Source organism: Chenopodium album, chromosome 13, assembly GCF_948465745.1.
Source record: "Chenopodium album chromosome 13, dcCheAlbu1.1, whole genome shotgun sequence".
Taxonomy (NCBI): domain Eukaryota; kingdom Viridiplantae; phylum Streptophyta; class Magnoliopsida; order Caryophyllales; family Amaranthaceae; genus Chenopodium; species Chenopodium album.
Window position 1 is genome coordinate 45,403,758 of NC_137846.1, and position 26,626 is coordinate 45,430,383.

General features: G+C 36.4%; 2 long non-coding RNA genes across 12 annotated transcripts; both read right to left on the reverse strand.

Moving 5' to 3' along the window:
* Positions 1-5,225: 5,225 nt before the first annotated feature.
* On the reverse strand, positions 5,226-18,990 carry LOC145574807 (uncharacterized). Of its 8 annotated transcripts, XR_014098180.1 has the most exons (15): positions 18,831-18,990; positions 18,593-18,644; positions 17,788-18,501; positions 17,374-17,487; positions 17,179-17,247; positions 17,020-17,080; positions 14,788-15,003; positions 13,251-13,429; positions 11,553-11,662; positions 10,966-11,036; positions 10,405-10,550; positions 8,449-8,518; positions 8,245-8,339; positions 7,720-7,816; positions 7,204-7,487 (listed from the first exon to the last, which is right to left on the reverse strand). It is a non-coding gene; the product is annotated as an uncharacterized LOC145574807 (long non-coding RNA). The 8 variants fall into 8 exon arrangements; XR_014098181.1 differs by adding an exon at positions 5,226-5,876 and having other exon boundaries at positions 7,384-7,487; positions 14,788-17,247; XR_014098178.1 differs by having other exon boundaries at positions 13,251-13,420; positions 14,788-17,247.
* A 2,726-nt stretch (positions 18,991-21,716) lies between these two features.
* On the reverse strand, positions 21,717-26,503 carry LOC145576706 (uncharacterized). Of its 4 annotated transcripts, XR_014098532.1 has the most exons (7): positions 26,344-26,503; positions 26,106-26,157; positions 25,301-26,014; positions 24,887-25,000; positions 24,692-24,760; positions 24,533-24,593; positions 21,717-22,516 (listed from the first exon to the last, which is right to left on the reverse strand). It is a non-coding gene; the product is annotated as an uncharacterized LOC145576706 (long non-coding RNA). The 4 variants fall into 4 exon arrangements; XR_014098531.1 differs by having other exon boundaries at positions 21,717-24,593; XR_014098530.1 differs by having other exon boundaries at positions 24,533-24,760.
* Positions 26,504-26,626: the final 123 nt, after the last annotated feature.

Genomic DNA, 26,626 nt, shown 5'->3' on the forward strand with positions numbered 1-26,626 from the left:
AAATATTGTTAACATTAAAAGCTTCGCCTGAATCAACAAAGGACAAGTAGTCATCTTATAAATCCGAAGACAAGGCCTTCAGATTTCTGGGGGCAACAAGCATACAAGTGCAAATTATCTTCAGCTGAAATTTTCCAAGCCGAAGCTTTTTACTTGGAAGATTTTTGCGAATTTTCGAAAACTTAGAAAAGCAAATGCAAAGTTCTAAAGCAAGACAATGGAAAGAAAAGCAGCAGATTTATAACATGAGAAATACGCTCGGAAACCGAGCTACAACAAATAAATGTTTCAGAACAAGTACTAATATTGGCAGCCGCCCACAAACGAGAAATTACAGCTGCCGAGCTACGTACAACTACTCAAAAAAGCAAAAATAGATAGAGTTTGTACATCAAGGCAAGCTGAAGCAAAAAACATTCAAGGCAAAAAATTCAGAAGCGGCAAGTCAGAAATTAATTGCATGTTGATCCGATCTGCAAGATTCTGAAGACGACTGCCCGAGTTCCTAGGCTTCAGCAGAAGGGTCAGGCAGAGCAGCAGCGTTGGGACTCTTAGCAGTTTCAGCCCCGGCTGAGGAAGCGGCAGGTTGAGCCTTCGTCTTGGCCTCTTCGGCCTCCTTCCTCTTCAGAGCTTCTTCCAGCTCAACAGCTTGAAGACGAGCCAGGAGATCCAACTCGGCCTGGCTAGCATAGACCATGTGAGGGTCGTTGATGTTTTCAGCCCAGACCTCACACTAGTCCTAGTTTATCTTTGCATGATGAGCCAACCTCCTGGCCACGTTGAAGCCGTTCTCGTAACCCTGGTCATACTCAACCTGAGTATAGATCTTGACCTCTAGTTGTTTTTGGGCCTCCTTCAGCTGCTCTTGAGAACCAGCCAACTGCTTCTTAGCTTCATCAAGCTGAAGCCGAACCCTTGCAGCTTCATCTCCTTGGTTCTTCAGTTGATCCCAGACAAGACCCACTGCAGTTAGGGCTTGAGACAATTCTGTCTCCTTTTCTTTCAGTTGAGCATCTAAGTCCTGCAGCTTCTTGTCCTAGGCTTCAGCAGTAGTTTGGGCCTCGAGGAGCTGGACATCTCTACTCTCAACAGCTTGGTTAAGACGCTTCATCTCTTCGTCCAGCGTCTCTTCCCTCTTTCAGAACCTCTCTTCTCGGCTGGCAATCCGAGCCCTAGTGTCCTCTTCAATTCTATGCTCAATTCGGGCTCGGAGACCGGGGACATCAACGACCCCAAACTCATTAAGCAATGCTGAGCCTTGATCAACGGTAGGAAGAGCATATTCTTCCATTTCCGAGAAAAAGACGTTGAAGGCTTCAACCATTCTCTTTTCATGGCTCTCGGCATCTACGTACTTCTCTTCTGCTGTCGCAGCCTTTAGCTCTACAAGTTTGGCCTGGGCTTCAGCCTCTTCAACCTTCAGCTGAAGTGATTCAATCATCTCTACAGTAAGAGTATGATTATGAACAACCTGTAAATTCAGGGAACATAAGTCAGCTGAACCAAAAAAAAATGCAAGTGAAGCAGGAAGCTGAAGTTACCTGCATCAGCAGCCTTTGGTTGTCAACAGCAGCAACAGGGATCTTTCGGCCAGGCTCACCAATCCCAGTAGTTGCTCGGATGGACCATTCTCTAGCCCGATCAACCTCGAACAAGTTGGAGAAGTACCCGAAGAAGGCCGCAACCTCTTCCCGATTTTGTCCCCAAATAGTATCTCTAACGCTGGAGGGGGCGGGGATGAAGGCACTGAAAACCCCATATCGCCGGACTAAAAGGTCCGGAAGGAAGGAATAGAGGACGAAGGAACTTCATCAGCTTTGATTGGATTAGTTCCATCCTTTGCCTCTTCAGTGGAGCCCATGTGATCTTCTAGGTTGATCACTTCAACCTCCTCTTCTTCGGGCTGATGCGCCAGGAAAGCATCAGTCTCTCGCTAAATGTCTTCAGCGAACCCTTTCTCAGCTGCGACAGTAGCATTCTCTTCGGCTGCACCAATATAATGGCAGCATCATCCCTGGCTGAGTGCTTAGCAGCACTTTCCTGGTTCAGCTCTTCCTCCTAAACCACCTCCTTTGACTCAAGAGTCCGTTGATCGACCTCCATGTCTTGGGAGGGCTCCCAATTGGAGGAGCCTTGGGAGACGCCTTTCCATCCCGGGGCTCTTGAATTTTAATGCCCCCAGTTGGCATTGCAGTTACTGAAAACTGCCCAAGAGGGAACACCACCCTTTTTCTCTTCCTCGGCGCCCCATCCATATCGTTGTCTGAATCAGAACTGTCAGACGAAAGGTCTTCGACAGTTGCAGGAGCTTTTCCTTCTCTTCTTTTTCTGCCGCCCTCTCCTTCGTCAGACTGCAGAAAATGGGGGGCAAGAAGCAAGATAAGCAAGCATTCAAAGAAAACCTTCAGCAAAAAAAAAAAAAAAAAAAAGCTAAGTCAAAGTTTGGAGGACTCACCGAAGTCTTCAACGGATATTCGTCTTCAGCGACTCCTTCTTGCACCTCTGCAGCAGTAGAAGTCCCTTCTTCGCTTTCAAGAGCTTCAGCTACTAGAGCTACCTCAGCGGCAGTAGCGACAACCTCTTCCTCTTCGAGAGTTAAGCGGAAGAATGGGTCTCTCTTCTCCCACCAACGCTTCTGCTGCAGATAATCTGCAGCAAGGGTGATATGAAACTTGTTGGAGTGCAGATGTAGTGGACGATCTTTCGAGTCAGTAATCGCCGGCGCGTTGTTCGTCACAACCCTGTCGGCGTTGATTCCAAGCCGTTGGTAGTTAATGCCGACGTTGCTCTCGTGCAACACTGAAGAATGAAAATTAGAGACATCAGTACAATAAAGCAAACGCTGAAAGTACTAAAATCTAAAGCAAAAGCAAGAAAAATAGTCCTCGGCCCCAGCCGAAGATACTTACCGCCTCGGTACTTTCGGCTAAGGCCGACGGCGGCAAGCATGCGCTCCTGAAAAGCGTAATGGGAGCATGGCAGCCAAGTCTCAGGCACATATTTCCATCGGCCTGTCCCACCAGGATTCTCCTACTTCCCGAAGAGGTTTATCTGGGCCTAATTGGGATCCTTGGCTGCACCGGGCTCTTCGGGACCAAGCCCATCCATCTTCGGATAAGGCTCCGTTAGGTAACGGGGGGCACCAAAGAAGTTCGGATGATCAGGATCCGAAGGAGCCCTAACCCAAATCCACTGGTCTCGTCAGTCCTTGACTGAAGTGTCGTTCAACCACATAATCAGATACCTCGGCAGGCTTTCAATGTGCCACCAACCAGGGCCATGGTCGCCATACCCACTCTGACTGTTTGGCACGAGCCTATGTATCTTCTTGAAGCAGTGCAGGCTCGGCTCAAGGGCGTAGAACAGACACACCCAAAGATAGGTCATCACCCTTCGGATGCTGACTGGTGTCAGTTGACACAAAGAGATACAGTACATATTCAGCACCTTCGTCATAAAGGAGTGCAAAGGGAACCGAAGCCCATACTGCAGTTGCCGAGTGTACACCCCCACATAACCAGGGGGTGGACGATGGATTCTATCAGCTGCATTAGGCATTCGACACCAGTACCCATCTTCCTCCAGAATGCCGTAGAACAATTCAATTTGTTCGGTAAAGTGGTAGACTTCCCCATTCTTCACCCACCAAGAATAGGGCTCGCAAGTCATCAGCCCAAAGTTCCCTTCGACGTTTACCCATTCTGTAGCACCCGGAGGCAATTCCCAGGGCGCAGCGGCCAGGTCCTCCTCCTGACCAGAAGTACTTGTCTCCTCCGTCCCTCGGGGAGGCGCCGAAGATATCGGCACAGCGGGAATTCCTACTCCCTCAGTAGGCCGAGGGTTTTCCTCACCCTCGTTCCTAATTCTATCTCTTGGATGTCGGGTTCGGCCTCGTGCCATAGTTAAACTGTTCGAAAGTTCGAGAGAAAAATCGAAAAAAGAGAGGTACTTCGAAACTCATCGAAAACCGAAGGAAATTCAAAGAAAATTACCTTAATTTGAAGCGGAATTCACCGATCTGCAAGTTCGGAGTAACGGATTTTTGTTTCGGGGTACAAATCTCGGCCAACGAGTGAAAATCGGAAGTACTAAGGTTCGCAGTGGAGATTTGCGTGAATTTGAAAGTGTTTAGCAAAGAAATGAGGAGAGAGTGTAGGTCGTTTGGCTTAAATATTTCCTAAAATGGGAATTTTAGGAGTCCGCGCCATTAAACTCCCCACTAACTCACTCCAAACAGTCGTTAAACACCCCACCTTCGCTTAAACTTCCCACTAAATCTTCCAACTTCCTTAATTATTACCCAAATAGCAATTGTTTCACTAATAATTGTTCAAGTTCAAATTTTTTGAATAATTAAATCATTTACTTCCCTCCATTTTACAAATTAAAACCCGACCCGTCATACTTCCAAATCGGGTCTGGGGGGCAAGTTGTTTGGGTCCAATTTAGCCTAATTGGGCCAGTCCATAAATGATTCAATTACAAGCCCAAGGTCAAAGGCTCAACTCTCCAATCCATGCCAAGTCAAGTCAATGGCCCAGTCAATGTGGCAAGCCCACCTGACTTGTGGCCCATATCTCCAATTGTGCAAAGGTATAAAAGTCATCACTACTCTCACATTACATTCATTCATTTAGAGCCTCAAGCAATTAATACTCTTGCATAGCTTTCTCTCTCTAAACACTGTATTGACTTCGGCATCGGAGGGGCCTTCCTCGGCACAACCCCCGAGGCCAGTTTACGTGTGTTTGCTGTGCAAGAAATCCTCGGCCCAGTCGTCACTTGGACCGAGACCAGTCTTCAGCCCACCAGAAAGGACCTTGCCAAAGGTCCCATTGTTTTCATCCAAAACACTTTTTATGTTTACTAGTTGAGCCATCGCGCGCAATAGCCCAATACACACGAATGGAGTGTAGTTAATTTTAATTTATAATAGATGTATTGTACTAATTCGATTTATTTGCTTAGGTTGGGTTTTGGGTTTAGTTTTGAGAATTGGTATTAAGTTCTTTATGCGCGATAGCCCAATAAAGTAGAACCAAGTGTTGATAATTTGTAGTATAAGCAAATACGTGATAGTAATTGCTATAGTTATTGTTAGAAATTATTACTATTGTGAAAAAAATAAGGTATTTTGTAATTAGCAAAAGCATGGAAAAAATACAAAAGAAACTTTTAAAGTAAAATATGAATATATATAGCCAAATGAAACTACAAGTATTAAAGTTTGATAAAATGGTATTCACATAAACTACAAAGGGAATTTTGAAATAAACCACTATAATAAATAACAAGAATAATAAATAAAAAAAATAAAAAAAAATAAAAACATGTCCAATTTTCTACAAAATAATTACGGACCATTTTCTTCTTATTATTTTCAAGATTTTTAAGAGTATCAAGCATTAAAACTCAAACAAGATATCAAATCTGCATGTAATAGTGAAAGGCAAGAACAAAATTTATCTATCAAGAGTGGCATTGACTGTATTCAGCCATCCACAGTGTAATACTACAATGCATATACATGACAAAATGCAGTCACCAGACATCATCAAGATAACTAATAATATGGGCTGGTTCAATACATTCGTTAACGACAATTAAACTGATTAAAGTATCTTTTCTAAGTAGCAAACAAATAGTAGTATATATAATTGAAAGCAATAGGATACACATTTTTGCTCAACTGTTCTATAGCATTGATGAACCAAATAGACATCGCAAAAAATCCTCGTACAAAATAGTTATCCAATTAAGATGGAAATGTGAGTCGCCTCTCAAAATCACAAGATAGAAGAGTACTCAACTACTCATATTAGAGTATTAGTAGGTGATTTACACAAGTCCTTTGGTAAGAAAATAGCCAATTATTCCTGAAACACACAAGAAAATAACATGCAGAAAAGATAAGCAAAATTTTACCCAAAATGAGACATTTTCAACACCTGCAAATCTGCAATAATCTACACTATTCATAAAAAAAATATAATTACCAAACACAGAAACTATATAATACTCAGATGTTCATTAAACAATTCTTATATAGTGTACATTGAATTATCTAATTAGAGCCACAATTAAGGGTATAAACAGGCAAGCACTCGTAGTTCAACTTTTAAAATTGATACACAGCGTATTCATTATTCTAAACACCCCTCTACTGCACAACATGCTTAAGGAGCAAAAAAGGATTGACATATTAACAAGACTTACAAGGACACATGATAAAACATTCATATGAATTCCAAGTATAAGCTAAGCAAGCATACATCACAATTAACTGCCCACAGTACACTCCTTAACAACATTGACCAATGAATGTCTAATATACGTAATACCCCTAAACAAAATACAGTTATATATGATTGTATAACAGCTATTTTGTAACACCTATGCTTTCCTAGGATCACCAAAATTATCAGATATTTTGACGACGTATCCTGGATCTTTATTACAATACATCAAATATCCAATTGATGAATTGAGCACAACAAGAAAGCCAACAAGAATATACATGATATCTATCTTCCACAGTAAAACACCTATTATAACCACATATCAAATCTATCCTTTTATGTACAGCACAAAGACCACAGAGCAAGAAGAGGACTCGAGTTATGGAAGGTGATATCACATAATGGTCATCAAGGTGCGAAAGGCATCTTCCTTCTTTTACTTCTAATTCTAACTCCAACCTTTTGATTAAAATTTTCACTCCATCATTTAGATTCTACTCATTTTCATTTCCTTCTTTTACTTCTAATTCTGACTCCAACCTTTTGATTAAAATTTTCACTCCATTTCCTTACACCCTCTCTCTCTCTCTCTCTTTCTTGCTTATCTAATCTAATTTCTCTCTCTCTCTCTCTCTCTCTCTCTCTCTCTCTCTCTCTCTCTCTCTCTCTCTCTCTCTCTCTCGTATGCTAAAATAAGCAGTAAATTTTGAGGATGAACAAAGCCCAAGGCCCAAAACGACAACCAGTAATACCATTAAGGGATGGACCGATGGACAAAGTGAAAATAATTAGCCATGCAACCAACACCTATCACAGGGTATATGTTTGATAGGGAGTGTAGGTGGGATTGAAAAGTTCTACCCAACTCTCAAATTCCCATGTTTGTTAAGGGGAACAGGAGGTTTCTGCTCCACCCAACCATTTCTAGTGTAATTTTGAGATAGGTACTAATCAAGGACACAAATAAAGAAAATTATGATAAAAATAAACAACAAAAAACATTAGCAACATTGCCTAAATGGTGCATGGAGTTTTCACATTTTTCAGCCAAAAATACACGTAGCAGGAGAGAAATGACAGAACAAAGTTGGAACAAAGAACATTAAATAGGAAATAAAATTGGTATTGATAAGAGCATGAGGACCATGGGCATCTGATCAATGTCAGCATCATTCTCATGTTCAACTATCCAGTTGACAGCACCCTCAAGACTGGAATTACCAGAGCATAACATCCACATTATGTTCCCTAAAATCATACAAGTAGCAAACTTGAATAAGAAAAGATAACAATGCAAGTACCAGAGCACAACCTCCCGATATATAGAAATTACAAAACTTAATTTCCATTTACAGTAGCAATTATGATTGTTAATTCACATTACTTTAGTACTATTTCAAATCAAAACCCAGAATTTCAAATCAAAACCCAGAAATAAAAACCCTAAAGCTAGAAAGAAAAGGGAAAATTGAAAACAAACCTTTCAATTTCGAGAGTAGACTAAATACTGATTCCGAAGAAGATAGAAAATTCTTGCAAGTAGCTGTGATAGGACTGTATATAAATATAGTTGTGCCCTAAAATCATACAAGTAGCAAACTTGAATAAGAAAAGATAACAATGCAAGTACCAGAGCACAACCTCCCGATATATAGAAATTACACAACTTAATTTCCATTTACAGTAGCAATTATGATTGTTAATTCACGTTACTTTTGTACTATTTCAAATCAAAACCCAGAATTTCAAATCAAAACCCAGAAATAAAAACCCTAAAGCTAGAAAGAAAAGGGTAAATTGAAAACAAACCTTTCAATTTCGAGAGTAGACTAAATATTGATTCCGAAGAAGATAGAAAATTCTTGCAAGTAGCTGTGATAGGACTGTATATAAATATATTTGTTTACGTCAAATATATTAATATACAGTCCCATCACAGGTTGTAAACAGAAAAGCAGAAGGTAATTAACTGTACAATAGGGGTTTCTGCACATAAGATTCAAACCTTGAGCTTTGAGAACTTGCGAACTCCTTTAGCAACATCAGTAAATGCCAGCTTTTGAGGAGTGTAACAATAATTGTTGCTGTTAATGGAACAACCTGACAAAAATATGCTACAAAATTCAGCAAATGCAGGGGAAAAGAACTATGTTTCCATTTTTTCTCCACTTTTTCTTTTAAACCTAGAATAAGCACAGGCAACAAGAACCTGACACAAAGTTAGCTGAATTTCACCAGTCCCCGGTGGCATGTCAATCACAAGGTAGTCGAGTTCCCCACTGCAAAATATGAAACTTGTCATATACTTAATTTTTTCAACTAACGATAGTAAGGAGTCATTTATCTTTAAATTAGTTCAAAAAAATAGTTAGATACCTATGAAAGACTATATGATTCGGTTGGTTAATATCTAGCAAAATAGTTAGATATATATGGGAAAACTATAACATGAGTACAACAAGCCTCATACATCCATTAGGAGACAAAAATCAAAGACACTTGTATGACAACCTACAGTCAATAGTCTCAATACAACCTTAGAAATTGATGCTGAAAAGGCCACAACACCTAAAAGCCAAGATTCGAGATACCTAATAACCCAAAAGAAATTATCAATTCATTGAAAATTATGCGGGGCAAATCCAAGAACATGGCAACTTGTGGAAAAGGCCTTCAATCTCCATAATAGCCATAATAGTCAAACCAATAAACACATAACACCTACAACCTGAAAGAAATAGCCAATACACAAGGGAGAATTAAAATTTTTACGATCTCTAGATCAAACTCATGTCATTACCATACCAAAGCCTCCTCCATACATCATCACAGAGATTGCCGTTCCAGGCACCTCTATCTCTAAGCTCCACCAACCTTCTGATAACCCATTCCCTTTTCCAATACCTCTTTAAATTATTAGAACTATGCAATCCATCTGCAGCAGAAACTACGACACCTACAAAGGATAACTCTTTAAACAATACCAATATAATTTTCTGTCTACGGATATTATCAAGGTACAAGCACTGCCTCAACAAGGATAATCAAGAAATCAAAAGGGCATTTTTTATCATAAATTCACCATGTTATTTTAATAAATTATAATTTTTGTTCGGAAGTTTTCCGCAAGAGCATAAACCTCATGACTAAAGTAATTAAAACGGTTCCTTCAGACATAAGAAAATTAAAATTATCATTAATGATAACATCAAGGCTTTTCACTTTCTGAAGAACCAAAGAACGGAGTACAGTAGCTTTGGTTTTATCATGAATGATATTTTGGAGATTGCAAAAACTTGTATATCTATTAAACATTCTTATGTAGGCAGGAAGGCAAACAAAGTTTCACACAACTTGGCTCAGATTAGTAAGAATTGTGATGGGTTGCATGTGTGGATTGAGGAAGTTCCTCATGAAACAGCATACTTTGTAAAGGATGATATTCTGCTCTTGATTTAATAAAATGTGTGGTTTTTGTCAAAAAAAAAAAATTATAGTTTGGAAATTTGACGGTTTTAAAAAAAATAATAGAGAAACCCATATCTGAATTAAATAAAATCTTCAGTATGACTAGAAATCAGATCTGACACTAAAAGCACAATATCAATATTACCCATAAACTAATTTATGAAAATAATGAATAGCAAATCGGAGTAGTTGACAATAATCAAAGCATGCTTGAAACTTAATCTATGGGGTTTTCCCTCTCTGGTAACCCATCACTTAACATAGAAGATAAGTAAACAGTTATGGATTGTAAAAGTAGAAACACAAATGATGGCCTACATGCTTTGATTACCACTAATTAAATATGCATCCGTAATGCAGGCCTTTTACGAACTTAATCTACTATGGCACTTCAAGTCTTCCATAATCATGCCACTTCCTTTGTCTCAAATAATTTATGAACATTGTTTAATTTTGTCATACTCAATAATACAAGATATAAAATACATGATATATTGCTACCTTTCTATACAAATATTCAAAAGTGTTGCAACAAATTTAGCCCAAAATTTGTCACTAAAGATAGTTCTTCATGTTCATTTGTTTTATTATGAGATGAGTAGATGACTATAAGCACCGATTCTTCACTTGTCCGCCAATATTTTATCAAGGCAAAACAACTTGCAAGTTGAATCAGTATAAATATAAAACAATTTACCTAAAAATATTGAATCTGTATCTTCTCGAGATCATCTCAAAGTTATTCGTTTCCAGTGAGCGAGCTTCCACAACTATCTCAGTTCAGCCTTTACAATCCCCCGACCTACAGATGATGGATCTGACGGCAAATTACTTGACCTTCCTCTGTAAAAGCAATAAGATGTTCAGTAAAAATCAAACCAACAGCCCCTAACTTCTGCCGCAGCATTATTCATAAGAAGAGGATCATAATTTAAAATTTATATTTTTAACTTCTGTTTATAACTTGTGCTTCTTAATTACACTCAAAACTTGTTATACAAGTTCCAAATTCAAGATACACTCCAAATCCAAAACCCCAGATTTAGTTCATGACTTTCCTAAATCCTGCTATCTATGCCTCTAATATATACCAAATGAACCAAAACCCTAAAGCACTTGTTTACCATCTACTCACAGGGACTTGAAAATTGTCTATCATGAGATATAAAATTTCATACTTTATGGGGCAAACAAATTTCAGCTTAATAACCCTTGAAAACTAAAACATATCAGAGATTAGAAAAATTTACAAAATTACCCATAAGATTAACACGAAGACGACTGCTAAGCTCCACAAAAAGATCAAACATCTGACCTAAATCACCAGCACTGCCATGATAATAAAGCAAAGTAGATGAGGCATTAGAGTTTACACACACAGCTACAACTCATGGCCGACGTTTTATACATCTATAGCAGTAAATTTCCTCAATTTATTATGGGTAATCTATCTAATCCATGCACTTTAACACGACTTTCAGATTTTATAATTGATTTCAATAGGAGTAGTATTCTTTCGATCCCAAGTACCTCTTTAAGCCAAGAAAAATAACCCAGTTCATCCCACACATATAACCCAATTAATCTCACATTATAACCCAAATTATAGGAAAAAAAAAAGCAAAAAAAAAATTGAACCACAATTGAGTGAACAGAATGCTACGATTCTCCATAGCTTTTCCGATCCACCCCTCTGATTTCAACACAATTAATCTGACCTAACAAAAGATAATGCAAAGCAATATACCCAACATCAAAAACAAACAAATGAATAACCAACATCAGAGTAAAAAGAATCAAATAGCATGATTTTATGTAGAAAGATACAAGAACATAATTTTCTACCTTTAATTAAATGCATAAGGATCGTCTCCATCAACATATGGATTCAGAGACCCTTCGGAAAACATTTCACCGATATTGATAGGCTGAGAGTAACCCACTGCCCTAACTCTCTGCGTTAAGAGACTATGCCATCAATTATTTTGTTCTCTAATTTATTGGTGACTTACAAAAGCAGGAACCAAGCATATTAAAAACAACAGTCCAAACCACGAGTACAAAAAGCAATCAACAGTGTAGGGCAATTTATGAACCTAAGCAAGATAACAAAACTCATCTCTAACTATTCCGATAAAATACTCAGCATATATGGCACAGCCTACAGAAACAACCAGAACAAGTGCAAATGATAGCTTTCATTACAGGATAAAATCTAATCAGATTTATCAAAATTATCAGTGGTAATCAAAGCATATAGGCCACAATTTGTGTTTCTACTTTTACAATCCAGAACTGTTTATTTAGCTTCTATGTTAAGTGATGGGTTATCAGAGAGGGAAAAACCCATATGGTGAGATCCGAGATTTTTTTTTAATGCTTCTAAATATTATCAATTTGGTATTAGAATCCAGATTGCAATTTTTAGTACTAAGCAACAACAGATATATTTCCTTCAAAATTCTTAGGTTCATAGTTAACAGGCTTAACACACATTTACACATAGATTACCTATATTACAGAACGGTGACATTATGATGTGATAAATTTATGGAAAATATACAGCTCGCTCATAGCTCACTCTCTCCCTACTTAACAGCTATGCAAAAACAGTATGACCAACACATTAACAACACTTTCTAAGTAATCCCATCAACAACTAAATGATAATTTATAAAGTGCTCAACCATATAGAGCAAATCTTCAGTACCACTTTCTACCAAGAATCTCCTCCCATTAGCCAATTGAACCATAATCTATTTATGCCAAGAATCATATAACTTCCTTCGTCGTCCAACAGATGATCCAACTTTAGCCCCACCACAATCCAACCATCCATTACCACGTCAAATATACCTTTAAATCGCGAGTATCCATATACATTGATCTAACACATCCAACCACATCAAAAAATAAACAGAATTTCCCTTCATAAATTCCTCATCTCTGCATTTAACCCATATAATCATAGAATAATCCTTCAATTTCCGGTTTCCAACCTCAATTCCCCAATTAATCCAATGCTGCAATTCCCCAATTAATCCAATGCTGCAATTCCCCAAATTTCACAAGTTCTCAAAATTATAATTATTCATCAATTAACATACAAAATTAGTAATATTGTGTAATATATAACTTATGCAGCTTGATCTAACCAAAATCACCATATATAATCAAAGTCAAAACCTTTACCAAAATCGATTCAACAAAATTTATCATCCTTCCTAACAAAATTCACACAAAAAATCCGTTCTTTATAAATTATCATTTACAGCACTTTATAAATTATCATTTACAGCATATATAGTTTTCATTAACAGTTCTTTATAAATCAAGCTCCATTTCAGCGGCATAATCTGACTCAAATCCCATCAGCTGCATAATCTTCCAATAGGAATTATTCAACCCCTCTTCTTCATACTGATCTTGCTCTCCCAAATCCCGGTAATCACTATTCCCACAACCCAAAAAATAAAAATACGAAATTATGAAACATGAACGCTCCTTAAAGGTAATTAAATAAAAGAGGAAGAAAACGATTACTTGAGAAAATCGTCATTGTAAAGATCTTCGCCATCTTCCTCATCAACTTCTTCCAGTTCATCCCTAATGATTTAGGGATCGACGATAGCTTCCTCAGGTCGAACAAAAGAAGCAGATTTCTCCAATTTGGCATGAAAATATCGAACTCCATTTATAGATCCTTGAGCTCCCTTAAAACCCTAAAAAATCAAAAAGAAAAATCAGCTCTTGATGAATGTAAGCTAACAACAAATAAAATCAAAAAAAAAATACCCATTTTTTTAATTTGCTTCTTCGTTGTTGTTGCTCGGGGAGAATTTCAGATCGATAGTATAATCCTTCCTCAAATCTTCAATCGAAATTTCTAATTACAGATTAAACCCAATCCCCAAATTCATTGATTAATCGCAAACAGAGAGGCAAAATTCTGAAACCAAGAATTTGAGGGGGATTAAGATGAAGGTAATCCATCTGATGAAGGTGAAATCATGGAATGAAATAGAGGAGAGAGACAAGTAAAGATTGAGTGTTGTAAAAAAAAAAAAATATATATATATATATATATATATATATATATATATATATATATATATATATATATATATATATATATATATATATATATATATAAAATGAGTGTTGAGTGTTGACTGTTGTGGGAATTTGGAAATGGAAATGAAGTAAAAGAGATGAATGGCTATGAGGGAATTCGGGAGAGGTAGAGGAAAAGAAGCTGACTAAAAGACCAAGACAGCTTTTAAAAAAAACAACAGAGGGGTATTTTCAGAATCACACTGTAGATTCAAATAGTAACACAACTTTTGGTTTTTAAAAGGGTAGAGATGTCTTATTATTAAACAAAATACATTTTGAAAACTGTCTTTTAAAAGTTCTCGATTCTTTCTCATTTTTGTCTTGTATCTCTCTTTCTTTCTCATCTTCAACCTCACCTCCTTTCTTCCTCCCCCCCTTGCTATGTCTTACTTCACTTATACATTACTAATGTACAATTTATAGCAAATTAAATTAAACAATCTGTCCCTCATCCTCTTCCTTCCCTCCTTTGGATACTTTGTCAAGAACCGGTTTTCTCACACAATAAGTACAATTAATTAATGTTAATTTAAGGCAAGCTTGATTAATTTGATTAACAATGGAAACTAAAGGTTACAAGGATAACAATAGCTTTAGGCTATTAATCTCACAGTAGCTTTAGGCTACAACTCTCACAAGGATTCTCTCAACAACTTTCTGGATAATTGGCTACTACTACCTACTATACAATTTTGCTGAACTTAGTAAAAGGATTAGCAGAATCATATAAAGAATGATTAACTTACCAAGCATATATTTTTCTGAACTTAGTAAAGTTAAAGACAATGATTCCAAACTCATGTGAAATACATATCACAAAATCCAGTTGGTAAATAATGATGAACTTACTATGAATGTAGACACTTTAAATTCTGCTAATTAAGGATGGTTATTACTTACATATTTTTTACCATCAAAAGGAAAAAGAGGAAAAATATTCAGGGGAAGAGGAAAGAACACAGACCTTGACCATGGTTTCCCTGAACCAGGAAATGAGCCCATACTTGTTGAAATAACCAGGCAATAAGTGCAGCAAACTATGTAAGGGTATCCCAAGCAACTGACTCAAATAAGCATTCTTTCTAGGTGACAACACCAGTAATGAGCTGCACAGATAATCCAAGAATTGCAGCAGTGACTGCATCAACTTGCAAAGCTCCTCCGAAAACCCACAATCCCACTTGATGAAAGTATCACAAGGAAAGCATATCAATGTAACATGACATGGTATCTTTATATTAAAACTGAAAACTGAAATAAAAGTACTACAGAATGAAGATGTACAGAGCGGAAAATCAACTTTCACAACGAATCGATGTTAACATCATTGAAGTTCCTTAATGACCTCAAAATTGCACAGATATTTAGCCCATAATTAGTATAGAATTTATCAATTAATCTTCATAGGTCATACAGGTATATATAATTTTCAATTGGCTAACATACAGGCATTAGTTGAAGACTCGGCTTCAACAAACATTTGCAAGCTAAACTGACAGCAAATACAGCTACAGGAATTTTGAATAACATTGCAAGCAAATGCAAATCCAGAGCAAATACAAGGACCGGTACTGGAAAGGTAAACAAAGAGCTAACAACCACTTTAAAGGTCAACTCTTCTAATTATTAAACAAATACATACACTGCTCCATGTTGATCATATCCGCCAATTTAACTTCTCAGAAGAATATCAATAAGCTGAAAAGCTTCCCCCCTCTAATAATTTATGATTATTATCTTGGTGGTTCAGACACAACTGTTTCATAAGCTATATTTTTTTAGGCCTAATTGCAGGTGTAGCAAGCAAGATCTCTGAAATCAATTAGCAAACACTAACAAATTTACTAACCAAAGATTGGATCTATCAGAAAAATAACTTCAAAATTTTATAAATTTTAATTCTAATTAATTCTAAGATATCGTATAAAAAGTCACAAGGTAATCACACAATCATAGTCACTATTCATCAGATCAAGACCTAAAGGAGCAAAAAAACCAAGAATAATGTTTCAAGAAGAAGACAGAAAGAAAGAGGGACCTTGAATTGGATTATTCAAAGAGCTTCCAAGTAGACGAAAAGACAATAAGGCCAATTTCAGCATCACAATGAGTATATTTTTTTTTTTTTTTTTTGGTAAAAAGAGTGCATTTATAATCCAACCAGTATAAATCGCAAATTTAAAAGCAAAATGGGTAGTTTCATAATTATTTGTTTGAGACTTCCCAAAGATCTTACATTTAGCCCACTGAATCCCTGTTCTTATGCGGCTGTTTACCCAAAACACCAACCCACAACACCGCCCTTGACCAAACTAACAAGGACAAATTACAAGAGCCCAAAGGTAACCCTAACAGATTACTGTTGTTAACGTGATTATAAAAAATGAAGTTGGCTGACTTGATGGGACATGCAGAGTTAAATCAAAACAGAAGCAACGGGGCAGCATCAGCTTCACACAACAGGTCTTGCTCTCTTCTACATACTTTATATCAAGCCAACTCTGATTCGTACCAAACTGTAAAACTAAATTCAATTGATCATAACTAATCTTTAGCAATTTAAAGTAAATTTGGCTGTTCCAATCGATTTCATCGATCTAAACTAATTTCTGAAAATTCTAATTGATCTCAATGCGAACTATACTCAACCCAACTTTGATTTGTACCATGTTACCCAATAAAATGCCAAATCCTTCTTCTCCATGTTCCCTCCTTTAAATGGCTTTGAAAATTATAGGTTGTACTTACTCCCCTCCCTTTCACTCTCTCTCTCTCTCTAAAAGTGCTCCATATCTCTTCCTCAACTACACTTTAAAAATGGTGAACTTATATTCTCGCCCTCCTCTTCCTCCATCATCCTCAAACTCGTCTTTTAAGGCTTTGCAAATTTAAAAGTATCCTAAAGGTGTTAAAATTGGTCTTTACCACTATCCCATCTTTTATTCACCCCCCTCTTGTTCCTTCCCCCCTTCTTTCTTTCTTCAACCCACTCTTCTTTGTAAGGCTTTTAAAAATATATTTTTCTTTGTACTACTTACCAAGTTGCCAACCCCTGCCCTTTTCTAAAGAACATCATAGAGAGCGACAGCACCAATTCTGCAAAGATGATTTAATGAGTTCCTTCCAACGCATCCAATCAGGCAACCAAATACATAGAGTAATCAAGGAGTGTAAGAACCTAAGAGATCATTCATACTTCAATGCCTCGGAAGTCATTCCTCAACCTTGCACCTCGTCAGTAGCCCGTAGTTCCCATGCTTCAGGTTGTTAAGATATAAGTTAGCAGAAGAAGATGCAAATGAATAGAAAATATAATTATCAGGGCCATTTCATTGTCAAGGTCCCAATAATAGACCTTGACACCGCCATGTTGGAGCTTCAAAGCTGCTCTGATAGATACCATTGAAACCCTCAGTATATACATCTGTTAGGAAAAGAACAAAGTAACTTGTTTATAGCTAGGAAAAGATAGAACATAAAACCATAGAAAAGAGCTCAGTAATTTCAAATAGATTAGAAAGATCATAAATTTGCTTTACTGATTACCTACCTTACTTCTTGCTTGAAATTGAAAAGAGGTGGCAGTGGGCGACCGTTTGGAAGGCGAGTATTGGGATCACGAAGCTCATCAAAGAAAGGATGAACACATGCTTCCAACTGCAAGCTAATAGTAAGGCAAAAAGATAAGTTCAGATTCTAAAACTTGCAAAAAGTTACGAACAGGTAATACCATACAATATAATTTAACAAGATTATTTATAGGAAATATAAATCTAGACGTTCTCATGTTTCCTTGAATGTTACCCATTCCATCATTTCCTGTAACTTTTTTTTCCCTTGGAAGGGGAGGGAGGCTTTTACATGAAGGCAAGGTCAAATAAGAAAATAAGAATGAGATTGTGCCAAATGAGATTGTGCGAAAATGTGGGGGAGAAAAGGGTGATGGGTGAGGATGGTTGCTTACTGCAGTGCAACAAAGATTGGGTGAATACTGTAGTCCTGAAGCAAGATTGATGGCTTCAGGAGGCATTCATTCAGGAGGCATTCATTTAGGAATAACCTGCATCAGCGAACATCATTATCAGTATACAAATTCTTTCAAGCATCAAATTGTTCATTGATTGAAAATTACATAGATACTTGTATACGACATTGCAGATTTACACAAAAATGTTTAGGGAATCAGATGCATGTAAGGACTTCCAACAACACACCGTCTTGTTCCCAAGAAAAAAAAATAAATAAAAAATAAATAAAAATAAATAAATAAAAAAAATAAAAAATAAAATTCACCCAAAGACGGCCATATGAATGCCATATAAGTTTCACAAGGCCATAAGGGTTTAGGTACTAATGCTTAACACTTCAATGGCTCAATTCTCTCAAAGTACAGGCCACTTGACCACCTCACCTTAATCTTATTAAATGAACAATGTAATCAACATTGCAGCAGTACTCATCCCCTTTCATAAATTCATCATATGAAGAAATTGGCCCAAGTGATACACATTATAGTATGATGCTATGATCCACTTAAAAAAAAATGGAGTGAAAAAGTAGAGGGGAGGAAACAGCAATAATACCTTGTGCCAAGGGTGAGCTTTAATCTGTGGAAACCTAAAATCAATATAGTTGGGATTCATCATCGAATTTCCTCTCTAGTAGGAGTACCAAGAACCTGAAAATATATGGACACAGTCAATTAATTTTGTAATCATTGCATAACTTGAGTTTGTGGCAATTTCAACATGAATGCTCTAGATTCTGACCTTGATAATCACCACAAGTTGATCCAACTGCATTCTCACGGGGGAACAATGGCTGTTATGTGACAAGCAAAAGGAAAATAAGGATCAACGAAAAGAGGGTCATGGAAAGCAAGCAACAGCAAGTATACACTATAAACAACACGAAGCTTAATCCTTCGATATCAAACAATAAAGATTCACCTAAAAAGTTGCAGAAAAATCCCCATATTAATTTAAATTCAAAATCATGTATTCATACCTGAATTCATAAGTATCATCGAAGTGCTTCTCAGTGTACTGGATCTGACCCATTTTCTTCGTTAATCTAATTCAAATTCCAGAAAATAAGAAAAATCCAACCCAAAAATTAAAGATTATTAACCAAGAAAAAATCAAAAGATAGCCAAAGAGAAAATACATGTAGACATCGAATTGTTGATTTCAAACCAAGCAAAAATGAAAAACCCAAATTTAGGAGAGAGAAAAATGTTGTGATCAGATCAATTGCCTGCCATTGATGAGAGAGAAAGGAAGGTTGATGAAAGATTGAGTGGTGGTGGAAATGGGAAATGGAGTCATACGAATGTACTCAACGAGAAAAAGTTAAATAATTGCAGGAATTTTCTAGGTGAAGTTCGGGTTTCGAGATCGAATGTTGCAAAAGGAGGGACAAATTTCGGTTTGGATTGGAATCTAATTATGAAAACCGAATTAATCTGGTTAGGTTCGGTTTGGATTGGACCAAATCTCAATTTGGTTTAGATTCGATTTGAGAAATCCAAAACCGAATTAATTCGAATTGGATTCGGTTTTGGCCATAATACAAATCGCAAACCGAACTTTCACCCCTACTTGAGTATCCATGTAACACTCGACATTCCAAGTTTCCAACATAAGTATGGAGCCTATGGACCGGTGAAAGTGCATATCTTTACCTCACACTATAATGGTCTTTTGAAGTACTCTACATATTTTCTCCCTCCTCTATGCATGTTATCCTATATGTTGCCCTTTCACCCTAACATTAGTTCACCCCTTCTCGTTGAAGTCATTCCCTCACCAATTAAAATCAATTATACCTTGCAATAAATCTCATTCAATTATACCTTGCAATAAATCTCATTAATTTGGAAAATTGGCGAAAACTCCAATAAATCCCACTAATTAAGATGGACTACAATCTTCTACATAATCCTAAATCAATCATATTGATGTCAAACTTAACTTACAAACCCAGTTGTAGGGCATCAATACGAATTCAAGAATAATTTTTCTAAAAATAAAAGAAATTTAAAAGGAGAAATAATCTCAAAGACAAGAAAGTTAAACTTATCCCAAGAAACATCAAGATCAAACAACTTGCCAATTTAAAAGGTGATGCTGATGGCAATTTCGATGATTTGTCCTTCATCCTAGTAACTCAAATCTTAAAACCCATAAAATAAAACAAAAAAAGGGTTATGCGCAATAATCTGGGCAATTAAGGAAATAGAGCTTTCAAATAGGGTTTTCAGGAAGTGGGTAAAATTTGTATGGTGAATACATGTAAGCTGAAAACTATGTATTCATAAGTATCATCATATATTCATACCTGATATCAAAAGTATCGTCAAAGTGTTCCTCATAGTACTGGATCTGACGCATTTTTTTCGCTAATCAATTGCTTCAATGGAGAACTGGACTGCGGAAACCCTAACGTGCGTAAGAAAATTCACTTGCTAATGACAAGAAAACCAATAATAAAAAAGTGAAAAACCATTCCAACGATCAAATTGAAAAATAAATTCGAATCTCAGAATATAAGAAAAAAATCAACCGAGAAATTATAGATCATAAACCAAAAAAAAAATCAAAAGAAACCCGAATTAGGAGAGAGAAAATACATTGTAGAGATTGAATTGAAGAAGAAGCAGTGTTGATGAAAGGAAATAGAAAACCCAAGCATCATCTGCAATTTCATCACCTAAACTTAAAAACCTAGATCAAATTGATGCTGAATTTCTGGTACAATTTGATTTCAGAGGAGAGAGAAAGTGAATCAGAAGGAGAGAAGATATTTGATGACTATAAAGAAGGATAACCATCTACCTCAAGAAGCTGTTTTAATGGAGAGAATGCTTCAGCGTGCTTCAATGGAGGAGAGAGAGAAAAAGTACTAATCTCAAACAACGTCCACATGACAAGCAAAAAAAGGCAATAAGGAACCGATGTGGAAAGAAGGGCCAAAATGTCTCATCAATATTCATTCAACAGTAACAATCTTCTCATATTTATAGAAGGTGTATAGATTTGTAATCTCGAGATCACAAAAATTTTAATTTTCATTTCAAAGCCTAACACAACTATTTTGTTTTTAGTTTCACACCTGGTTATGACTAGCTGTTCATAGGGTTCTGTTACAAGTTGAACAATGAAATAGCCTAAATTTAATGTTTTACATAGTCTATCATTGTGGAAGTGCTGCTATAACAAGCCACTATGGATAACAGCCTAGCCTGACTGATATCGAAAAGGGTTATTGCAATAGACAAATATTATTACAATAATTGGCTAGACTGATTAAATGCGGGCTCTATAAAACCTTTTACTACGTATATGAAAAATATTGACCTTGATGTTTTCATATCTGAGCTCTAATAGCAAACAAAACCGCCATGCACAAATAATTGAAATAAGAGAGATAATAGATGTCTCTTTGTTAATCTAGGTTTTTGCCCAACTGGCTGCATGTGAACCTTGGTTAATCTTTTAATTATAAAGACAACACAGGACTTATCATTTAAAGCTTATTTTAAGCTTATATGCAAGTGCATGTATTTGTTTAATCCACTGATAGGTAGTTCAGACACATGTTTAAACCAAATGTATCAAAAGTCATTTTACCCAACTTTATTTAGGCTCAAATATTACTTCTATCAGCATAGTGCTAGGAATTAGCATGGTTTCTGACAAGATTACAGCTCTAATTATGGCAGAGATTAGGGAAGAACAATGCTGATTATATTGATAATAGGTGAATTACACTAATAGAACGATAATTCCACTTTCGAGAGGTGGATGCTCTTCTAACATGAGCTTTCGAGAGGCTCACTCTCTCTTTCTTTCTCATCTTCAACCTCACCTCCTTTCTTCCTCCCCCCCTTGCTATGTCTTACTTCACTTATACATTACTAATGTACAATTTATAGCAAATTAAATTAAACAATCTGTCCCTCATCCTCTTCCTTCCCTCCTTTGGATACTTTGTCAAGAACCGGTTTTCTCACACAATAAGTACAATTAATTAATGTTAATTTAAGGCAAGCTTGATTAATTTGATTAACAATGGAAACTAAAGGTTACAAGGATAACAATAGCTTTAGGCTATTAATCTCACAGTAGCTTTAGGCTACAACTCTCACAAGGATTCTCTCAACAACTTTCTGGATAATTGGCTACTACTACCTACTATACAATTTTGCTGAACTTAGTAAAAGGATTAGCAGAATCATATAAAGAATGATTAACTTACCAAGCATATATTTTTCTGAACTTAGTAAAGTTAAAGACAATGATTCCAAACTCATGTGAAATACATATCACAAAATCCAGTTGGTAAATAATGATGAACTTACTATGAATGTAGACACTTTAAATTCTGCTAATTAAGGATGGTTATTACTTACATATTTTTTACCATCAAAAGGAAAAAGAGGAAAAATATTCAGGGGAAGAGGAAAGAACACAGACCTTGACCATGGTTTCCCTGAACCAGGAAATGAGCCCATACTTGTTGAAATAACCAGGCAATAAGTGCAGCAAACTATGTAAGGGTATCCCAAGCAACTGACTCAAATAAGCATTCTTTCTAGGTGACAACACCAGTAATGAGCTGCACAGATAATCCAAGAATTGCAGCAGTGACTGCATCAACTTGCAAAGCTCCTCCGAAAACCCACAATCCCACTTGATGAAAGTATCACAAGGAAAGCATATCAATGTAACATGACATGGTATCTTTATATTAAAACTGAAAACTGAAATAAAAGTACTACAGAATGAAGATGTACAGAGCGGAAAATCAACTTTCACAACGAATCGATGTTAACATCATTGAAGTTCCTTAATGACCTCAAAATTGCACAGATATTTAGCCCATAATTAGTATAGAATTTATCAATTAATCTTCATAGGTCATACAGGTATATATAATTTTCAATTGGCTAACATACAGGCATTAGTTGAAGACTCGGCTTCAACAAACATTTGCAAGCTAAACTGACAGCAAATACAGCTACAGGAATTTTGAATAACATTGCAAGCAAATGCAAATCCAGAGCAAATACAAGGACCGGTACTGGAAAGGTAAACAAAGAGCTAACAACCACTTTAAAGGTCAACTCTTCTAATTATTAAACAAATACATACACTGCTCCATGTTGATCATATCCGCCAATTTAACTTCTCAGAAGAATATCAATAAGCTGAAAAGCTTCCCCCCTCTAATAATTTATGATTATTATCTTGGTGGTTCAGACACAACTGTTTCATAAGCTATATTTTTTTAGGCCTAATTGCAGGTGTAGCAAGCAAGATCTCTGAAATCAATTAGCAAACACTAACAAATTTACTAACCAAAGATTGGATCTATCAGAAAAATAACTTCAAAATTTTATAAATTTTAATTCTAATTAATTCTAAGATATCGTATAAAAAGTCACAAGGTAATCACACAATCATAGTCACTATTCATCAGATCAAGACCTAAAGGAGCAAAAAAACCAAGAATAATGTTTCAAGAAGAAGACAGAAAGAAAGAGGGACCTTGAATTGGATTATTCAAAGAGCTTCCAAGTAGACGAAAAGACAATAAGGCCAATTTCAGCATCACAATGAGTATATTTTTTTTTTTTTTTTTTGGTAAAAAGAGTGCATTTATAATCCAACCAGTATAAATCGCAAATTTAAAAGCAAAATGGGTAGTTTCATAATTATTTGTTTGAGACTTCCCAAAGATCTTACATTTAGCCCACTGAATCCCTGTTCTTATGCGGCTGTTTACCCAAAACACCAACCCACAACACCGCCCTTGACCAAACTAACAAGGACAAATTACAAGAGCCCAAAGGTAACCCTAACAGATTACTGTTGTTAACGTGATTATAAAAAATGAAGTTGGCTGACTTGATGGGACATGCAGAGTTAAATCAAAACAGAAGCAACGGGGCAGCATCAGCTTCACACAACAGGTCTTGCTCTCTTCTACATACTTTATATCAAGCCAACTCTGATTCGTACCAAACTGTAAAACTAAATTCAATTGATCATAACTAATCTTTAGCAATTTAAAGTAAATTTGGCTGTTCCAATCGATTTCATCGATCTAAACTAATTTCTGAAAATTCTAATTGATCTCAATGCGAACTATACTCAACCCAACTTTGATTTGTACCATGTTACCCAATAAAATGCCAAATCCTTCTTCTCCATGTTCCCTCCTTTAAATGGCTTTGAAAATTATAGGTTGTACTTACTCCCCTCCCTTTCACTCTCTCTCTCTCTCTAAAAGTGCTCCATATCTCTTCCTCAACTACACTTTAAAAATGGTGAACTTATATTCTCGCCCTCCTCTTCCTCCATCATCCTCAAACTCGTCTTTTAAGGCTTTGCAAATTTAAAAGTATCCTAAAGGTGTTAAAATTGGTCTTTACCACTATCCCATCTTTTATTCACCCCCCTCTTGTTCCTTCCCCCCTTCTTTCTTTCTTCAACCCACTCTTCTTTGTAAGGCTTTTAAAAATATATTTTTCTTTGTACTACTTACCAAGTTGCCAACCCCTGCCCTTTTCTAAAGAACATCATAGAGAGCGACAGCACCAATTCTGCAAAGATGATTTAATGAGTTCCTTCCAACGCATCCAATCAGGCAACCAAATACATAGAGTAATCAAGGAGTGTAAGAACCTAAGAGATCATTCATACTTCAATGCCTCGGAAGTCATTCCTCAACCTTGCACCTCGTCAGTAGCCCGTAGTTCCCATGCTTCAGGTTGTTAAGATATAAGTTAGCAGAAGAAGATGCAAATGAATAGAAAATATAATTATCAGGGCCATTTCATTGTCAAGGTCCCAATAATAGACCTTGACACCGCCATGTTGGAGCTTCAAAGCTGCTCTGATAGATACCATTGAAACCCTCAGTATATACATCTGTTAGGAAAAGAACAAAGTAACTTGTTTATAGCTAGGAAAAGATAGAACATAAAACCATAGAAAAGAGCTCAGTAATTTCAAATAGATTAGAAAGATCATAAATTTGCTTTACTGATTACCTACCTTACTTCTTGCTTGAAATTGAAAAGAGGTGGCAGTGGGCGACCGTTTGGAAGGCGAGTATTGGGATCACGAAGCTCATCAAAGAAAGGATGAACACATGCTTCCAACTGCAAGCTAATAGTAAGGCAAAAAGATAAGTTCAGATTCTAAAACTTGCAAAAAGTTACGAACAGGTAATACCATACAATATAATTTAACAAGATTATTTATAGGAAATATAAATCTAGACGTTCTCATGTTTCCTTGAATGTTACCCATTCCATCATTTCCTGTAACTTTTTTTTCCCTTGGAAGGGGAGGGAGGCTTTTACATGAAGGCAAGGTCAAATAAGAAAATAAGAATGAGATTGTGCCAAATGAGATTGTGCGAAAATGTGGGGGAGAAAAGGGTGATGGGTGAGGATGGTTGCTTACTGCAGTGCAACAAAGATTGGGTGAATACTGTAGTCCTGAAGCAAGATTGATGGCTTCAGGAGGCATTCATTCAGGAGGCATTCATTTAGGAATAACCTGCATCAGCGAACATCATTATCAGTATACAAATTCTTTCAAGCATCAAATTGTTCATTGATTGAAAATTACATAGATACTTGTATACGACATTGCAGATTTACACAAAAATGTTTAGGGAATCAGATGCATGTAAGGACTTCCAACAACACACCGTCTTGTTCCCAAGAAAAAAAAATAAATAAAAAATAAATAAAAATAAATAAATAAAAAAAATAAAAAATAAAATTCACCCAAAGACGGCCATATGAATGCCATATAAGTTTCACAAGGCCATAAGGGTTTAGGTACTAATGCTTAACACTTCAATGGCTCAATTCTCTCAAAGTACAGGCCACTTGACCACCTCACCTTAATCTTATTAAATGAACAATGTAATCAACATTGCAGCAGTACTCATCCCCTTTCATAAATTCATCATATGAAGAAATTGGCCCAAGTGATACACATTATAGTATGATGCTATGATCCACTTAAAAAAAAATGGAGTGAAAAAGTAGAGGGGAGGAAACAGCAATAATACCTTGTGCCAAGGGTGAGCTTTAATCTGTGGAAACCTAAAATCAATATAGTTGGGATTCATCATCGAATTTCCTCTCTAGTAGGAGTACCAAGAACCTGAAAATATATGGACACAGTCAATTAATTTTGTAATCATTGCATAACTTGAGTTTGTGGCAATTTCAACATGAATGCTCTAGATTCTGACCTTGATAATCACCACAAGTTGATCCAACTGCATTCTCACGGGGGAACAATGGCTGTTATGTGACAAGCAAAAGGAAAATAAGGATCAACGAAAAGAGGGTCATGGAAAGCAAGCAACAGCAAGTATACACTATAAACAACACGAAGCTTAATCCTTCGATATCAAACAATAAAGATTCACCTAAAAAGTTGCAGAAAAATCCCCATATTAATTTAAATTCAAAATCATGTATTCATACCTGAATTCATAAGTATCATCGAAGTGCTTCTCAGTGTACTGGATCTGACCCATTTTCTTCGTTAATCTAATTCAAATTCCAGAAAATAAGAAAAATCCAACCCAAAAATTAAAGATTATTAACCAAGAAAAAATCAAAAGATAGCCAAAGAGAAAATACATGTAGACATCGAATTGTTGATTTCAAACCAAGCAAAAATGAAAAACCCAAATTTAGGAGAGAGAAAAATGTTGTGATCAGATCAATTGCCTGCCATTGATGAGAGAGAAAGGAAGGTTGATGA